This window comes from Eschrichtius robustus, chromosome 6, assembly GCF_028021215.1.
Source record: "Eschrichtius robustus isolate mEscRob2 chromosome 6, mEscRob2.pri, whole genome shotgun sequence".
Classification (NCBI taxonomy): domain Eukaryota; kingdom Metazoa; phylum Chordata; class Mammalia; order Artiodactyla; family Eschrichtiidae; genus Eschrichtius; species Eschrichtius robustus.
Window position 1 is genome coordinate 47,655,342 of NC_090829.1, and position 20,339 is coordinate 47,675,680.

The 20,339-nt window shown below is 35.0% G+C and overlaps 1 protein-coding gene across 7 annotated transcripts in view; it reads right to left on the reverse strand.

Moving 5' to 3' along the window:
• The window catches only part of ZBBX (zinc finger B-box domain containing), a 107,533-nt gene that overhangs the window by 52,096 nt on the left and 35,098 nt on the right, over nt 1–20,339 (reverse strand). The window lies entirely within an intron of this gene.

Sequence of the window (20,339 nt, forward strand, 5' to 3'; positions counted from 1 at the left end):
TCCTTCTAGATTCACCCCAAGTTACTCCCATGGGTCCAGGCACCTCTCCCTGCCGCCCTCCCACAGATGCATGAGGCACCCATTCTCTGCACCCTCTTCCTACCCTGAGGAGATCCCTACCAGTCCACACAGTATTGATTTTATATCATCTTTTGATGTCTGTCTACACCATAAAAGTTCACAGAAGAAAAACACCATGTCTTCTTCAATCTTTGTGTGGCTACCACAGTGCCTGGCAAATAGCATATGGCAAAATAACATAAAAATAAGGTGTTGGGGATGGGAGAGGGAGAATCACAGAATTAAAATAAATAACTGGGAAACAAGAATTCAAAAAGCCTTTTCAAGGAAGGCCCTATTTTCTAAAGGACTTCCTATAGGCAATAAGCCTGGTTTGCCCAAGGAGACCTTGCAGGATTCTGGATCCCATCTGAGCTTGAACCAAACAAACTCCAGAGGGAAGATGCAGGCACTTCAGAGACTCTCTGAAAACCTGACATTAGGAACACAAGTAATAGGTCTTACTTCTTAGCAAATGTTCTCAAGATAGAGGAAAACTTCAGCAGGGATCAGAAATGATTATTTTATACTCTCCCATGAAAATGTGCCTATTTTAAAATTTTCATCTAGCTACCTATTTAAATAGCTAAGACTACTTTCCAGTTATGATCTTTAGTAAATCTATTAAGATTCACTGCAATCTGATTCTGGAATAAATCAGTGAACATCAAATTAACTAGTGTTACTTCACACTGAATTAATAAATTTATCTATGAAAAATGACTAAAATGACCCATGCACACATATTGCTGTCCATATACAAACCTATGGCATCTGCTCCAAATTTTCCCAAAGATCATCAAAAAGCCTTTACAGACCTAAGCAGTCCTTATTTTTAAAAGAAATTCATATTTATAATACAAAATTGTTGTCTATATTCATTATACTGTGCATTAGATCTCCATGGCTTATTTACTACTTGTTGTAAGTGTGTACCCTTAAACAACATCAGTCTTATCCCTTCATGGCCCCATCCCCTGTAAACACCATTTTGCTGTTTTTTATGAGTTTGACTTTCTGGATTCCACATATAAGGGATATCATACAGTATTTGTCTTTCTCTGTCTGACATATCTCACTTAGCATAATGTGTTCAAGATCGATCCATGTTGTCACAAATGGCAAAAGGATATCCTCCTTTCTCATGGCTGAATGATCCACATCTTTTTCATCCATTCACCCATTGATGGGCATTTAGGTTGTTTCCATATCTTAGATATTGTGAATGATGCTCTATAGGAGTGTATCTATCTCTTCAAAATCCTGTTTTAATTTCCTTTGGCTATATATCCAGAACTGGAACTGCTGAATCGTATGGTAGATCTATTTTTAATTTCTTGAGGAAACTCCATATTATTTTCCATAGTGGCTACACCAATTTACATCCCCACCAACAGTGCACAAGGGTTCCCTTTCCACCACATCCTTGCCAGCACCTGTTGTCTTCTTGAGGACGTTACTTGGTTTGGGGTTAGTGGAGATTATAAAGAGGTACAAAGGAATATTTGGGGAGTGATAGAAATACTGTGTATTTATTTATACTGAAGGTTACACAAGTGTATTGAAATGTATTTTCAGAACTAATCAAGCTGCACACTTCAAAGGAGTGCATTTTACACAACAATGTGAACATACTTATCATTGCTGAACTTAAAAATGGTTAAGGTGGTAATGTTAACATTTTTTGTATTTTACCACAATTTTTAAACAATGTGGACACAGAAATAATGTGTGATTTTATTGTTCATAAATTAAACCTGAATAAACTTGATTTATCAAGGAAAAAAAGGAAATTAAGCCAATGGTAATGTTTCATTTTTCCAGAAACATCTGCATTTTAACAAATATTTTTTTAAGCAAAGTAATCCAATTTAACCAATTTGATTTTAAATTCCCTAGAATAAAGTACTATTGACTTCAAAGGTGGTTAAAATTTCTAGTTTATATTTTATATTTTAAAAAATATCAAAAAACAATAGTATTTTATATAAAATTATCAAGATAGAATTATCATTCAAATATATATATATACATATTTAAATAGCACAGAACAAAGATTATTTCTGTCCTAAAATGAATCTTGCTATCAATGATTCAGTAATTTTTATAACAGTTTTAGGTAGCATATTAAGAGACCCTTAAATGGCCAAAAAAATGATTTTATTCTTAAGTTAAATTTAGTGGGCTTCCCTGGTGGCACAGTGGTTAAGAATCTGTCTGCCAATGCAAGGGACACGGGTTCGAGCCCTGGCCCGGGAAGATCCCACATGTCGCGGAGCAACTAAGCCCGTGCACCACAACTACTGAGCCTGCGCTCAAGAGCCTGCAAGCCACAACTACTGAGCCCACGTGCCACAACTACTGAAGCCTAAGCACCTAGAGCCCGTGCTCTGCAACAAGAGAAGCCACGACAATGAGAAGCCCACGCACCACAAGGAAGAGTAACCCCTGCTCACCACAACTAGAGAAAGCCCGCGCTCAGCAACAAGGACCCAACACAGCCAAAAATAAAAACAAACAAATAAATTTAGTGCTAAAAAATAAGATAAATATCATGAATAACTGATAAATTGGAATGCTATATCTAAATGTCTTAAGATTCCATTAATTCAACATAAATAAAATGCCAATAAATGTGAATTTTTTTTTTTCCCACGACATCTTACATTTAAATATTACTCTTCTTGGTTGTTAGAGTATATATGTATACTCTATTTTTCTCATTCTCAAAAGAATTTTACAAGGAAAGTGAACAGAATTGTGATACCTATTACTTAGACAAGAAAACCCTAGCTCATAAAGCTTAGGTCAAAGCCAAGTGGATACAAAACGCTGCGGCCTGAGTTAGAATCAAGGTCTTCCTTCTTCCAGCCTAATCCCTTTTCCCTACCGAATTATGTTAACACAGAAAATGTGTTTTACTTTTGACTTTCTGAAACTTAAAATTATGAAATTGTATCTCTAATAATGGATATGAACATTGTTCCTTCCATTTAACAAAACAAAACTACATACATCGTGAAATGTTTACCACAATAAGTTTAGTGAACATCCATTATCTCATATAGATACAAAATTAAAGAAATAGGAAAAAAAATTTTCCTTATGATAAGAACTCTTAGGATTTACTCTCTTAACAACTTTCATATATAACATTAATATATACAACTGCTTGTGCAGAGATTAGATTGTTGAGTTCTTGTTTTTAATTACATTTATTGTGCTTATTTATTTTCACGTTTGACCAAGCACTAGCACATTGAGGGGAGGAATAGAGATACTCCTTTCACTCATCTCACCTACATATTGCAGGAGAGAGGGGAATTGGAGGGCTACATGAACTTTGAAAAAACAAAACTTTTGAGCAACAACGTTAAAAGTATTCTATAAGAGTAGAATTATACAACAAACTTAAGCCATCTATCCCCTAACTAAGAGGTGTAAAATTTAACAGAATCGTTAAGATTAGAAATTCACCACTATACTATAACATGCTATTTTATAATACTTAGAAGTTCCTACGTATGTGAAAAATATATCACCCATATATTATTTTTAACAATGTTAATTCTTCCAATGATCGCAGAATATCTTTCCATTTGTTTGTGTCTTCTTCAATTTCTTTCAGCAATATTGTTAATAGTTTTCATGCACAGGTCTTTCATCTCCTTGGTTAAATTTATTCCTAGATATTTTATTTTTTTACTGCAGTGGTAAATGAATTGTTTCCTTAATATCTCTCTCTTCTAATTTGTTGCTAGTGTATAGAAACACAACCTTTTTTATATTGATTGCAAATTTATGGTTTTTGTTTATTATTCTAATAGCTTTTCAGTGAAGTCTTTATGGTTTTCTGTAAATAAAATCATGTCATCCACAAATAGTGACAGTTTAACTTCTTCCTTTCCAATTTAGATGCTTTTTATTTCTTTTTCTTACCTAATTGCTCTGGCTAGGACTTCCAATACTATATTAAATAAGAGTAGTAAGAGTGGGCATCCTTGTCTTGTTCCTGATCTTAGAGGGATAGCTTTCAGGTTTTCATCATTGAGTATGATGTTAGCTGTCAATCTGTCATATATGGCCTTTATTACTTTGAAGTATATTACCTGTATACACATTCTATTGAGAGTTTTTATCATAAATGGGTGTTGAATATTGTCAAGTCCTTTTTCTGCATCTTTTGAGATGATTATTTGATTTTCTCTTTCATTTTGTTAATGTGGTGTATCATGTTGATTGATTTGTGAATGTTGAATCATTTTTGCATCCCTGGAATAAATTCCACCTGATCATTGTGCATGATCCTTTAAATGTATTATATCTGGTTTGCTAATATTTTGTTGTGAATTTTTGCATCTATGTTCATCAGAGATATTGGCCTGTAATTTCATTTTTTTGTGCTGTCCTTGTTTGGTTTTTGGTAACAAGGTAATGGTCTTGTAAAATAAACATTCCCATCTCTTCAAATTTTTGGAAGAGTTTGAGAAGGATAGGTATTAAACCTTCTTTGAATGTTTGGTAGAATTCACTCATGAAGCTGTCTATCCCTGGACTTTTGCTTTTTGGAGGGTTTGTGATTACTGTTACAATCTCCTTACTAGTGATTGGTCTATTCAGATTTTCTATTTTTTCATGATTCAGTCTTGGAAGATTGTTTGATTCTAAGAATTTGTCCATTTCTGCTAGGTTGTCCTATTGTTGGTGTATATCTATTTGTAACATTCTCTTATGATCCTTTGTATTTCTGTAGTAGCCATTGTAATTTTTAGTCTTTTGTTTCTAATTTTATTTATCTGAACCTCCTCTCTTCCTTAGTGAATCTAGCTAAAAGTGTGTCAACTGTATCTTTTCAAAGAATGAGCTCTGTTTAATTGATCTTTTCTATTGCCTAAAGTCTCTATTTCATTTCCACTCTGATTTTTATTATTTCCTTTCTTCTACTGACTTTGGGCTTCATTTGTTCTTCTTTTTCTAGTTCCTTTAGATGTAAGGTTAGAATGTTTGAGAGGTTTTTTGTTTCTCGAGTTAGGCCTGTAATGCTACAAACTCCTCTCATAGTACCACTTTTGCTGCATCCCATAGATTTTGGTAGGTTGTATTTTCATTTTTATTTGTCTTCAGGTATTTTTTTAATTTCTCCTTTGACTTCTTCATTGACCCAACAGTTGTTCATTGGCAAGCTGTTTAGTCTTCATACATTTGTGACTTTTCCAGCTTTCTTCTTACAATTAATTTCTATTTTCATACCACTGTCATCAGAAAAGGTGCTTGATATGATTTCAATCATCTTAAATTTATTGATATTTGTTTTGTGCCAAAAGATATGGTCTATTCTTGAGAAAGTTCCATGTGCATTTGAGAAGAATGTGTACTCTGCTGAATTTGGATGGAATGTTCTGTACAAATTTATCAAATTTGTCTGGTCTAATGTTTCATTTAAGGTTGCTGTTTCCTTGTTGACTTTCTGACTGGGATGATCTATTCACTGATGTAAGCAAGGTGTTAAAGTTCCCTACTATTAACTATTTTTGTGTTGCTGTCAATTCCTCCCTTTAGGTCTGTTAATAATTGCTTTATATATTTTGGTGCTCCTATGTTAGGTGCAAATATATTAACAAATGTTATATATTCTTGATAAATTGTTCCCTTTATCATTATATAATGTCTATTTGTCTCTTGTTACTTTAGCTTGAGGTTTATTTTAACTGATATGAGTATGTTTACAATCACTTTCCTGTGGCTACCATTTTCTTAGAATATCATCTCCCATCCCTTTACTTTAAGCTTACGTCTGCTTTTAGAGCTGAGTCTCCTGAGGCAACATGGAGTTGGTTCTCGTTTTTTAATCCATCCAGCCACTCTGTGTCTTTTGACTGGTGAGTTCAATCTATTCACATTTAGGATGATTATTGACAGCATAGGACTTAGTACTGCCATTTTATCTTGTTTTCTGGTTGCTCTATATCTCCATTGTTTCTTTTTCCTGTGTTTCTGTCTGCCACTTTACTTTGGTAGTTTTCTACAATGTTTTTCACAGTTTCCTCTTGTTTTATATTTTATGCCTCTGCTCTAGATTTATGTTTTGTGGTTACCATGAGGTTTATATAAAAGTCTCATAGATAAAATAGTCCTTTTTCTGCTGATAGCATTATCTTCATTTGCCTATTCAAGTTCCATTCTTGTCCTCTTCCCCTTTATATGTTTTTGTTGTCTCAAATTATCCATTTTTATGTTGTGAGTTTGTAACCAAATTGAAGTGTCTATACTTATTTTTACTGCTTTTTCCCCTTTAACCTCTATGCTATAATTGTTTAACAACCTAATCTGAAACAGAGTTGTAATTTTCTGATTCTATTTATCATTTTACTCAAAGTTTTGTGTACTTTTGCCTTCTGATTTTAGGTAGAAGAGCCCTGTTCAACATTTTTGGTAAGGCAGGTCTAATGGTGATGAACTTCCTCAGCTTTTGTTTGTCTGGTAAATGCTTTATTTCTCCTTCATATCTGAAAAATAACTTTGCTGGGTAGAGTATTCTTGGCTGACAGTTTTTATCTTTCAATATTTTGAGAATATCATTCCACTCTCTTCTGGCATGTAGAGTTTCTGCTGATAGCCTGATGGGGGTTCCTTTGTAAGTTACTATCTTTTTTCTCCTGGTTGCCTTAAAAATTCTTTATCATTGCCTTTTGACAGTTCTAATATAATGTGTCTTAGAGAAGGTCTTTTTGCACTGAGATAATAATGTGTTCTCTTAATTTCCTGGACTGGTATCTCCAGATCCTTCAGATTTGGGAGGTTCCCAGCTATTATTTCTTTAAATAAACTCTCTGCCCCCTTCTCCCTCTCTTCTTCTAGGATAGCCATTATCCTTATGCTGCCTTTCCTAATGGAGTTGGATAGTTCTCAAAGAATTTCTTCATTTTTAAAAGATCTTAGTTCTCTCTCCTCTTCTACCTGAATCACTTCTATATTTATATCTTTGAGTTCACTAATTCTTTTTTCCATATGGTCTCTATTTCCAGTGCTTTCTAATGCCTTCTTCATCTCATTTATTGAGTTCTTCAGCTCTAGATTTTCTGTTTGTTCTGTTTTTCAGAGTTTCAGTTTTGCTGAAGTATTCCCTCTGTTCATTAATTTTATTCCTGGGCTCATTTGAATGGTCTGTCTGAGTTTTCTTGTAACTCACTGAGTTTCCTCATGACAGCTATTTTGAATTCTCTATCAGTTAGATTGCATTATCCTATGACTTTAAGTTCTATTTCTAGAGAATTGTCATTTTCTTTTTGTGATACTGTATTATCGTGGTTTTTCATGGTGCTTGAGGAGTTGTTCCTCCGCCAGCGCATTTGAAGTAGCAAACACCTGTCTTATTTAGATAAAGCTTTTTAGCTTTGATTCTAACAGTTAAACAAGTTGGTATATATTAGAAGCCTTTCTTTTGTTTTTCAGTAGGTGACACCACAGCACAAGTTTTTGGTTTCTCTTACCTGAGCTGCCTCTGGCTATGTTTGAGAATGGGCACTTTCCACCCTCCACTGCCTCTGTCAGAGGTGTCCTCAGTATCCAAGTTGTCACTGCTTGGGTTTCTGGGGTTGCTGATGCCTTGCTGTGCCAGTGTCACTGCTGCTGCTAGCATTGCCACTGGGGGCACCAGGGTAGTGGGCACCCCACCGCATCCAAGGTCACCCGGATTGTGGGGAAAGTAGCATGGGTCATGAGCACCCCTGCTGCATCTGGGGTTGTCAGGTTCAAGGATGCCACTGCCACAGGTAGGGGGAGGCCAGAATCACAGGCACCCACCATGGATGGAGGGACCATGGTTGTGGGCCCTTGCCGCCAGCACTGCTGCCTGGTCCCCTGTGGCCATGGGTGCCACTGCAGTTGGGATTCTGGAGTTATCTGCTCTGCTACTGGGTTCTCTGGGGCTGTGGGATCACCTGCCATGGCCAGCAGGCTGGGATCATGGGTACCACCCCCGCTGTTCCAACAGTTCTGCCTCTTCTTTGTGTTCCAGTCCACTCACCTCCAGATGTACAGATGCGTGGAACTCTCTGGCATCCTAGTGTGTTGGACAGAGGAAGCTTTGCTGAGTTATGTATGTTTTACTAGTTGTGGACTGAAGGAGAGAGATAAACAGAGCATCTCATGCTACCATGATGTTGACATCACTCCAAGAGCAAATTGTTTATCCTCTTGAGACGATGTTTTCTTCCTTAACTAACCACAGCAAAAAAACCTCACGTCTTCTGGGTGCTCTTATAACTCCCAGCTTACATCTATGCTGGAGCTTTGCTTTTCAGTGTGATCCATATATCAGCAGTATCACCATCACCTGAAAACTTGCTAAAAATATGAAATCTATGTCCCGCTCAGACTCACTGAATCAGAATCTGAAGTTTAATATGTAATTTAACATACATTAAGGTTTGAGAATCACTATGTCAGAACACTTAGTCAACTGTGTTACAGTTGTTTGAAAATATCTATCTTCTCTTTTGTGATGATGAATTCCTTGATTCCTTGAGAGAGGGGACCATGTCATATACATAAATGTGTACACACACATATATATATAAAATTCTCCTCCCTGCAGCCCTGTCCTTCATGCTTTGCAACTAGAACATTGTTTGATGCTGGTAAGTACTTGAGAAATATTGGTTGAATCTAATTTAACTGACTTACTGAGATAAAAATGACTAAAAATTCCATTTGAACATTCATTCCTTATACCCAAGCTATCTGAGTCAATGTCAACAGAGGCAAAATAAATGGCACTATTAATAACAGCACAAAAGGGCAAATAATTTACCTCTCTAAGCCTAAATGTTTACACCTGTAAAATGAAGACAATCTCTACCTTGCAGGGCTGTTGTGAATACATATCTTTTATGAAAAACACCTAGCAGAGTGATGACAAAAAGAAGTGCATTCAAATGACTGCTATCATTTTATCTAGATCACGATAGCATACTATTTCTCTGTAAATAAGATAAATAGTTTAAATATCCAGAAAATAGAATTCCTGCCAAATTCAATAGACCTCTGACTATGGTATAATGAAGAGGTCAGTAAATAATTCTATCACCATAAAACAAATGCTAAACTGGATAAATTTGTTAAAAACCATTTCAGAACTCTGGAAACCAACCAAAAGCAAACAAATTAAGAAATATTTATTCAAGAAAAACTACGCTGAAATTAATGAAGAACAGTAAAAGTGTAAGGCTTCCCTGCGTGGGGCTACTCCTATATTAAATGTCCCTTCCCAAGTCTGTCAATTACTAAGGCAAGACTGGCCTTGCTGGAGTGTGCCTGATTCCCAGGGGAGGACAGAGTCTTGAAGTTACATTGGCATTATCAGTGAACTAGAAAATTTGGTTATAAATGAATGGGGAAAACCTTCGGTTCTGACAGCCTGAGGTTTTGGTCCCAGTTGGGAAGAGCAGTGGACCAGACAAACACTTAATGGAATGATCCTGAAAATGAGATCTATATAAGCGCTGATTAAAAAATGGAAATCACAAAAAAACCCCAAGTGAAAATTCTTGAGTACGACTTATATAAACTAACAATAGATTTGAAATGAAAGGAAGAAGAGTCAATCAACTTGAAGACAGACCAAGATAAATCATCTATATTGAAAAGAAAAATGTAAAAGATTAAAGAAAATGAACACAGCTTTAAAGACTTATGGGACAGCATCAAGCATCCAACATACATTTAGTGGGAATATCAGAGGGAGAGAAATGAGCATAAAAAATATGAAGACATGAGGGCCCCAAATATTCATATTTGATGAAAAATTATCACTTCAAAAATCCACAAAGCTCAACAGGTCCCAAGAAAGATAAACATAGAGAGATCCACATCAAGACATATCATAATCAAATTACTGAAAGCCAAAGACAAATAGAAAAATTTGAAAGGGAAAAGGGAAAAATGACTCACTACATATAAGGCTACATCAGTATGAATAACAAGCTGATTTCACATCTGAAAAAATGGAGACCCAGAAGGTAGTGGAATGATACAAAGTGCTGAAAGGAAAAACTGCCAAAGATAATTTTATATTCAGAAAGAGGATCATTCATTTCTAGCATATCAGCCTTACAAGAAATACTAAAGAAAGGTTTTAAGGCTGAAAGGTATTAAATCTACCAGAAGAAAGATAGAGGCCTGGAAGCATAAATATATGAGTAAATAGAAAAGATGCTTCAGTATTTATTTTCTCTTTTATTTTCTTAATTTCTTTTAAAAGCATAAAATCATATATAGCAACATCATTAGCACTATCATTAACATTATGGCCTTACTGATTTTCTGCCTAGCTGTTCCATTAGAAATTTCAATACCTCCTTCTCAGAAATTAATGAAACAGCTAGGCAGAAAATCAGTAAGGACATGGAAAACTTTAACGGCATCAAGTAACTTGACCTAAATAACATTTAAAGAACCCTCAATCTCACAACATCAGATTATGAATTCTTTTCAAGATCACATGGAACATTCTCCAAGACAGACATATGCTCCACATAAAATAAGTATTAATAAATTCATAAGAATTGAAATCATAGAAAGTATGTTCTCTGACCTCAACAAAAATATATAAATCAGGAACAAATAGTTTTGGGAAATAATAAAATATTTAGAAGTTGAACAACCCATTTCTAAATCACTTTTGGATGAAAAATAAGTCACAAGGAAAATTAGAAAATTGACTGGAAATAAAAACACAACATATCGAAATGTATGGTATGCAGTAAAAGCAGTAGTTAGAGTGACAGTTATAGCTTTCAGTGCTATTTTGGAAAGGAAGAAGAATCTAAAATCATAATCTAAGCTTCACTTCAAGAAGGTAGAAAAAGAAAAGAAAAAAGTCCAAAAGGAGGTAGAATTCACAAAATAAGGATCAGAGTAGAATCAATGAAATAAAAACAACTGCAAAGAAATCAAGGCAACTAAAATTGGAAAGACTTACAAATTCATAAACTTTTAGCTAAACTGACCAAGAAAAAAAACAGAGTAAAATACAAATTAACAAAATCAATAATGAAATAAGAAACATCGCTATAGACCTACAGTAATTTCTGGATTATAGTGGAATTTGAAACATTTATGCCAAAAAATGGACAACTTAGATTGAATGGACAAATTCAATGAAAGATATAAATTACCAAAATTGACTCAAGAAAAAGAAGAAAAGTAGAATAATAAGGTAAAGAAATTGAATTAGTAATTGAACATTTTCCCATGAAAAAAATCCCAGACTCAGATTGCTTCACTGGCAAATTCTATCCAACATTTAAGGAAGAAATTAAACCAATCCAATACAAACACTTACAGAAAACAGAGAAGGAAATACCTCTAAATGAATTTTATAAGGCCAGTACAACCCTGATACCAAAGTAGATAACCACATTTCAGGAAAACAAATCTACAGCTTAATATTCCACATGAATGTAGATACAAAGTTCCTTCCCAAAATATCAACAAATTCAATCCACCAACATGTAAATTATGCACCATGACTAAGTGAAATTATACCCCAGTAATACAATCATAACATCTGAAAATCAAGTACTGTAATAAGCCATACTAATAAAGGACAAACAGCATGATTATTTCAGTAAGAGCAGGAAACACACACACACACAACAAACAGGGAATACAAAGGAACTTCCTCAAACTGATAAGAGCATCTACAATAAAACCTATAACTAACATCAGAATTAATGGTGAAAGACTATATGCTTTGCCCTTAATCAGAAACAAAGCCAGGAAGTAAACACTTACTACTTCTTTTTAACATTTACTGGCAGCTCTAGCTAACACATTAAGACAAGAAAAAGAAATTAAAGGCATCTAGGTTGGAAAGGAAAAAGTAAAACTACTTTTATTTGTAGAGGATACAATCCTTTATGTAGAAAATCCCAAGGTACCTAAAAAAATAACTATTATAATAAGTGAGTTCATCAGGGTCACAGGACTCAGGATCAATATTCAAAAATCTATTTTATTTCTATATACTAGCAATGAACAACCTGAAAATAAAATTAAGAAAAGAATTACATACACAGTAACTTCAAAAAGAATAAAATACTTGGGAAAACATTTAACAGAAAAGCATAAGAACTTAAGACTAAAAACCACAAAACATTGACAAAGGAAATTAAATAAGATCTAAATAAATGGAACAAAATCATGTTCATAGACTGAAAGACAATATTGTTAAGTGGCAAATTTTCCCCAAATTGATTTGTGGACTCCATAAAATCCTTATCAAAATCCCATGAAGATTTTTCTTTGTAGCAGTTGACAAACTTATCCTAGTATGTATATGGACACAGTGAGATATCATCTCATACCCGTTAGAATAGCTACTATCAAAACAACAGAGGATAACAAGTGTTGGTGAGGATGTGGAGAAATTGGAACACTCGTGCACTATTAATTGGAATGTAAAATGTTTCAGCAGCTATGGAAAATGGGGGTTTCTCAAAAAATTAAGTACAGAATTACCATATGATCCAGCAAATCCATTTCTGGGTATATATCCAAAATATCTTGAAGAGATATTTTCATACCCATGTTTATAGCAGCATTGTTTCTACCTCTTGGCAGTAGCCAAGAGGTAGAAATAATGCAAGTGTCCATCAGTGGATGAATGGATAAATAAAATGTGGTATATAGGTACAGTGAAATATTATTCAACCTTAGAAAAGAAGGAAAACTGACATGCCACAACATGGATGAACTTGAGAAAATTATGCTAAATGAAATAAGTCAGTCACCAAAAGACAAATATTGTATGATTCCACTTATATTAGGTATCTAGAATAGTCAAAGCCATAGAAACAAAGTACAATGTTGTTTAATGGGGATGAAGTTTTAGTTTTGCAAGATAAAGTTCTGGAGACTGATTGCACAATAACGTGAACATATTGAGTTATACACTTAAAAATGATTAAGATGGTAGAATTTATGTTATGTATGTTTTACCACAATTTAAAATTTTTAAATGTATATGGAATGTAGATGATCTGGAATAGCCAAAATAATTTTAAACAGAAGAAAAAAATTGGAGAACTTATACCACCTGATCTCAAAACTTCTTATAAAGCTACAGTAATCAAGACAGTGTAGTATTGGCATAAGGCTAGGTAAATAGATCAAAAGAACAGAATACAGAGTCCAGGAATAAGACCTTATGTTCAAATGACTTTTAACAAAGATGCCAAGGAAATTCAGTGGGAAATGATAGTCTTTGTAACAAATAGTACTGGGCCAATTAGAGGGCAATATGCATAAATATGAACTTACAGACACTTACCTCACACTGTATACAAAATAAAATGCATTGTAGCTCTAAATCCAAGGGCTAAAATTATAAATCTTATGAAATAAAATGTAGGGGAAAAGTTTTAGGACCTTGGATCAGGCAAAATTTTTAAAGATGACACTTAAAACATGACCCATGAAAGAAAGATAAATGAAGGCTTTGTTATGAAACTTGATCAATGAAATTTGATCTGAGAATGTCATATATTCTATACCAAAATTCCATCAGGTTTTGTGTTTGTTTGTTTTTGTAGTAATTGACAATCTTATCCTAAACTTGACAATCTTATTCTAAAATGTATATGGAAATGTAAAAGACCTAGAATTTGAATTTTTTAATTTGCATTAAAAAATAAAGTCGAGCCATAGACTAGGAGAATATATTTGAAAATCATATATCTGATAAAGACATATATCTAGAATACATAAAGAACTCAAACCTCAATAACACAAAGACAAATAACCCAATTTTTAAATGGTCAAAAGATATGAATAAACATTTCACCAAAGATATATAAATGGCTAATAAGAAAATAAAAAGATGTTCAACATCATTAATCATTAGAGGAATGCAAATTAAAACCACACTAAGATATCATTACACACATAGTAGAACAGCTATAATGCAATACTGACAGTACCAAGCTTTGGCAAAAATGTGGAGAAAATAAAACCCTCATATGTTACTTGTGAGAAATGTAAAATGGCAGACTTCCCTGGTTGTGCAGTGATTAAGAATCCACCTGCCAATGCAGGGGACATTGGCTTGAGCCCTGGTCCGGGAAGATCCCACATGCAGTGGAGCAACTAAGCCCATACACCACAACTACTGAGCCTGCGCTCTAGAGCCCGCAAGCCACAACTACTGAGCCCACGTCCCACAACTACTGAAGCCTGCGTGCCCTAGAGCCCATGCTCCACAACAAGAAAAGCCACTGCAATGAGAAGCACCGCAACGAAGAGTAGCCCCCGCTCGCCACAACTAGAGAAAGTCTGCGCGCAGAAATGAAAACCCAACACAGCCCCCCCCAAAAAAACAAAAAAGATATGTTAAATGGCACAGACACTTTGGAAAATAGTTTGATAGTTTCTTGAAAAGTTAACAAGTACTAACCTTGGGACTCAACAATTCCACTCCTAGGTACCTACACAAGAGCAGTAAAAATATGTCTTCACAAGGACCTGTACACAAAGAAATATCTCTAGCATCATTATCCTAACAGCCAAAAGTCTAAAAACAAATCTATATGCCCATCAATTGATGACTGAATAAACAAAATATGATATATCCATAGAATGGAATATTATTCATCATTAGAAAGCAATGAACCACTACAATGAACATGCAACACTGTGGAAGAACCTCAGAAATCTTATGCTAAGTGAAAGAAGTCAGACACAAAAGATTGCATAGGAATGATTCCATTTAAATGAAATTTCTAGAAAAGACAAATCTATAGCAACAGATAATGGAGGAGTGGTTGCCCAGGGTTGTAAGTGGTAGCAAGGATTGATTGCAAAAAAGTACCAGGAAATTTTTGGTGTAATAGAAATGTTCTAAAACTCAATTGTAGTGATTATTGCACAGGTTTGTAAATTTACTTTAAAAATCATTGAATTGGTATTTCCCTGGTGGTGCAGCGGTTAAGAATCCGCCTGCCAATGCGGGGGACACGGGTTCGAGCCTTGGCCCAGGAAGATCCCACATGCCGCGGAGCAACTAAACCCGTGCACCACAACTACTGAGCCTGCGCTCTAGAGCCCGCAAGCCACAACTACTGAGCCTGCATGCCACAACTACTGAAGCCCACACGCCTAGAGCCCATGCTCCACAACAAGAGAAGCCACCGCAATGAGAAGCCTGCGCACTGCAATGAAGAGTAGCCCTTGCTCATGGCAACTAGAGAAAGCCCGTGTGCAGCAATGAAAAACAAACCCAACACAGCCAGAAAATAAACAAATAAATAGATCTATTAAAAAAAATCATCAAATTGCACAGTTATAATGTGAATTTCAGAGTGTGTAAATTAAACCTCAATAAAAGGAATTTAGACTAAAAAATAAAACAATAGACAAGACTAGGCTGACTGCAGCAGAGACTTGTCTTAGGGTGAATGCACAGTCTCTTGTCATGTCCCCTTCTATCATAATTTCTTCCTGACCCACAGCAGTGCTCATCCTCACCAGCCCCACCATGGAAAATACAACTGCTCAACATATTTCTGCCCTCTGGGCCATGGTTCACTGGACAATAAGTGAGCACCAGGTTGAGCTCATGAAGATTTAGATTTGAAATCAAGAAAGCAACATTGGTCTCTCTGTCATTGATCCTCTATTATGTATCTTCATAATTTGTTAATTACAAGAAAAAAAAGGTAGATATACAGGAAAAAATAACAAAAGTGGAAGAAGGAGTCTGCCTAGTCTTTCAACAATTTCCAAAATCCAGCCCTGGTTCTTACCATGATTCAGCTACATGACCTCTACTCTCATACAATGAGACATCTGTGAGGTCTTTAATAACAAGAAAAAATTCTTTTTGACCAAGTTAGTGTAAAGAGTCCTAACTAATGCAAGGATCAGTGCTTCCCAATTGAGGCAAGGAAACCTGAAGATGTGGGGAGGTGTTTTGGGTTTTCACAAGCATTGGAGAGCATTACTGACATTTAATGGATGATAACCAGGTTTAATACATATTCTGAAATGTGAGGAATGGTGCACCTCAAGAAAAGTTCCTGCCCCAAACACTCAAGAGACTCCCATTGAGGAATAGTATCACAGACCTAGACTTACACTAGCAACAGTTAAAAAAAAATTACAGAAACCCAGTGAAAGTAAATCATCATGCCATCATACTAAAAAGTAAGAAATAGAGGTTCCTTCCAATTCATGAATACTGCTTCTCAGGGGTAACCACTATTAACAGTTCGGTGTATATCCCTGCAGCCTTTTGTCTTTGCTTAGAAGAACACATCTAGATTTGCAACACAAAACACATTATCTTTCACTTAAAAATATATCAACTTATATCATTTTAAGTAATAAGTAATCAATGAACAAGAATGTAAAGGTTATTGTTATAAAATATTTAAAATAGATAACTATAAATGTTGTGTCATAACACTGTCTGATATGTATTATAAGATATTTTAAAACTCAAATATTTATGTCAGAGTGTTCTGCCTATGTTTTCCAATAAGAGTTTTATATTGTCCAGCCTTACATTTAGGTCTTTAATCCATTTTGAGTTTATTTTTGTGTATGGTGTTAGGGAGTGTCCTAATTTCATTCTTTCACGTGTAGCTGTCCAGTTTTCCCAGCACCACTAGGAAGAGACTGTCTTTTCTCCTTGTATATTCTTGCTTCCTTTGTCACAGATTGGGTGACCGTAGGTGCATGGGTTTATCTCTGGGCTTTCCATCCTGTTCCATTGATCTATATTTCTGTTTTTGTGCCAGTACCATACTGTCTTGATTACTGTAGCTTTGTAGTATAGTCTGAAGTCAGGGAGCCTTATTCCTCCAGCTCCATTTTTCTTTCTCCAGATTGCTTTGGCCATTTGGGGTCTTTTGTGTTTCCATACAAATTGTAAAACTTTTTGTTCTAGTTCTGTAAAAAATGCCATTGGTAATTAGATAGGGATTGCACTGAATCTGTAGATTGCTTTGGGTAGTATAGTCATTTTCACAATGCTGATTCTTCCAGTCCGAGAACATGGTATATCTCTCCATCTATCTGTGTCATATTTGATTTCTTTCATCAGTGTCTTGTAGTTTTCTGCATACAGGTCTTTTGCCTCCTTAGGTAGGTTTATCCCTAGGTATTTTATTCTTTTGTTGCAATGGTAAATGTGTATAGCACAGGAAAAAAAAAAAAGAAGGTACAATCTGTTTGCAGGACATTTATTAAGTTAACCTTAGAAATACATTTCAATATACATTAGGTGCAGACAAATACTGTTTGATTCTACTTATACGAGGTACCTAGAATAGTCAGATTCATAGAGTCAGAAAGTACACTGGTCGATGCCAGGGGCCAAAGGGTGGGGGTGGGGTGGGGTTGGGGAGGAAGAATGGGAAGTTAGTGTTTAAAGGGGACAGAGTTTCACTTTCAGGAAGGTTAAAAATTCGGGAGATGGATGATGGTGAGAGTTGTACAACAATGTGAATGTACTTAGTGCCACTGAACTGTACAGTTGAATATGGTTAAAATAGTATGTTTTATCTTTTACCACAATAAAAAAAAAATTTTTTTAAACTCGAAGATAATTTTATTTCCATCTTCATGAAAATTTACATATAGCAGTACTCATAGGTAGCAACTAATAGGAGGCGGAGGGGACTAAAATTGAATAAAATTACCTGTGCAACTTCTCTACATGCCAAAAATGTTTAAAAATCAAAACAAAACAGCCTTCAGGGCACATAGTAAATCATATATCTCACTGTAAGAGAGAGGCTTAAACTAAAGCCAAAGAATGTGATTTACTGCCAGCATTTCCAGAGTCCCCCACAGCCTTCACTACACTGCATGATGGTAGGATTTCATCTGGTAACTGTTCTAACTTCTCACCTGAACTTTTTTTTTCTCCCTAGAATGATATTATCTTGCAAATTACACTCTAGGAGAATTCATCACTCTGACAATGTATCATTAATCAAAGTAAAGAGGGTTGATATTTTATAGCATTTTGGAATGGATGGCACCTTATAGAAGTTAAGGTCCAACAGTAAAAGTTTTAGTTTAGTTAGAAAAATGATATACTTTATGGTAGTGTCAGTGCTTCAAAACTCTATCATCATCATCCCAAACCCTGGCTATCCAGCAACATGAATAATCATGTTGACATAACCACGCCTCCTTATACGATCCAGAAGTTCCAGCTCAAAGAAGTTCACACGTGATTTAGACCGACGTTACTTCCTAAGTTTGAAAAAAAATGTTGAAATGTCTCTTTTCATGGTCCTAACTTTCACTGATTTTCCAGTTGCAAAATTTTAGAAGAGATTTACTGCAACCACAGCCTTGTATTAAAAATGGAAAGCTCTACTGATGTGTATAAAATGGATGACTAATAAGAAAATAAATAAATAAATAAATAAACATTTTTTTTTAAAAAATGGAAAACTCTAATTCCTGTAGAAGAGTTTTGTTATTTCATTGGTACTTGCTAGGCAAATAGATAATAGAGGTAGAGAGAGAGGTGTACACGTATACACATACACAGAAAAAATTGTGTTACATATACACAGAACCCAAGAAACGTTATGAATTCACTGGTTACAACGACTGTTGAACACAGTTGGAATTTGGATAGCTTTTAACTATAAAAATCATTTCAGGAAGATGAAATTATGTACTAATGGAATTTTTTAAAAAGGAATATATACATGTATGTGTGTGTATATATATATATATGTGTGTGTATATATATATAATATATATGTGTATTATGTATATAAGGTTTTTTGGCCTTACTTTTGAGAAAACACTTCCTTCCCATATGGAGAATATTTTCCCAAGTACAGTTTTTTCTGGTTTCTTTGATGTGAATTAACTCACATGCAATTGGTAAATAGGGGAATGATGTCAGTATAAAACTATGGAGTTTTATTGATTCTTAAGTTTTTCTTTTCCAGCACATTACTGTTTTGAGGCTATCAGGGGCAAGCTGTTTCACAATTAAAGCCAAAATCTTAGCAATATATAAAGATCTTAGGGGAAAAAAAAAGCTGAAAATCTATAAAAATGCCTCCCCACAGTGCAAGTACAGACTACTTTAATGACTTTAATGACCATGCATTCCACTAAGTTAAGCTATCTGGAAAAAATGTGAGTGCAGATAAAGAAGTAATAAAGATACTCTCTGATTTAAAACAATGGATTAATAAAGGAGGCAACAGTTTGATTCAGAGTTTTCATTTTGACAAATATGACATCATTAGAAGTGAATTACTACCAGGACCTGTATCACAGAGAAGGAAACACAAATCCTCAAGGAACATGTGCCAGTGGTTTTATAAGGATGGTTAACTGTTTTTGTTAGGGCTCTGATTACAAAGTGCCATGGGATTTGAGTGGCCTTCCCCTAACCCTAATTTTTCCTGGAGCCCTATTAGATAGGTAGGGGATTATCCAGAATGGGAAGTTTTTCAGAAATTGTATATTGTTACGGCAGTAATACATGTACACTAAAGAACTGTGCTTTAATTTATAGTAAAATATACTTTTTTATTAAAACTCATCAAAACATTTGCTCAAGGTATATTTACCCAAAGAAACCTCCACAGATTATTTTGCTAGCATATTTCTATTTATATATTTATATATATATTAAATACAGTGCATGATGATAATGTAAGGATCCTGTTAACTAAAATCAACAATAACAAACCAGACTAAATCTCTCTGAGTTGGAAGCTACATAGAAAAGAAGGAATACTAAACATACCAAGCAGATAAATTTTCTCAAATTATCATGTATCTACGATAAGATGCAATAAGCCCATGAAATTTCCACCTAGTAAAACTATCTTTGCAGAGTGAAAATTATTTATAAAAATACATAACTATGAACATCCTAACCCAATAAACAAGAATGAAAAAGACTGAGGTAAGAGGTGGACGGGCCCCTGGGCTGGACAGATGGTATTTGTCAAGCGGAGTAAAATTGGAGCTTTGTTTTCCCTAGACACTTCAAGGACCAAGTTAATGACAGGAGCTGAGCTCTGCTGGAGTAAAGAGATAAGATGACCACTCTTGAGGTCAAGGAGACCTCCCCGACTGCACATGTGCAGAAAGGCTCCTTGGGGGTCAAAAGGGAGGGGCGCCACCCCATAATAGGTGCTGTCAAACCTCCCACTAGCCTCTGTGCTGGAATCCATCTTGGTAAAACGATGCGCAGGCATGTTGGGGAGTGTCCTAGAACAGGTCACATG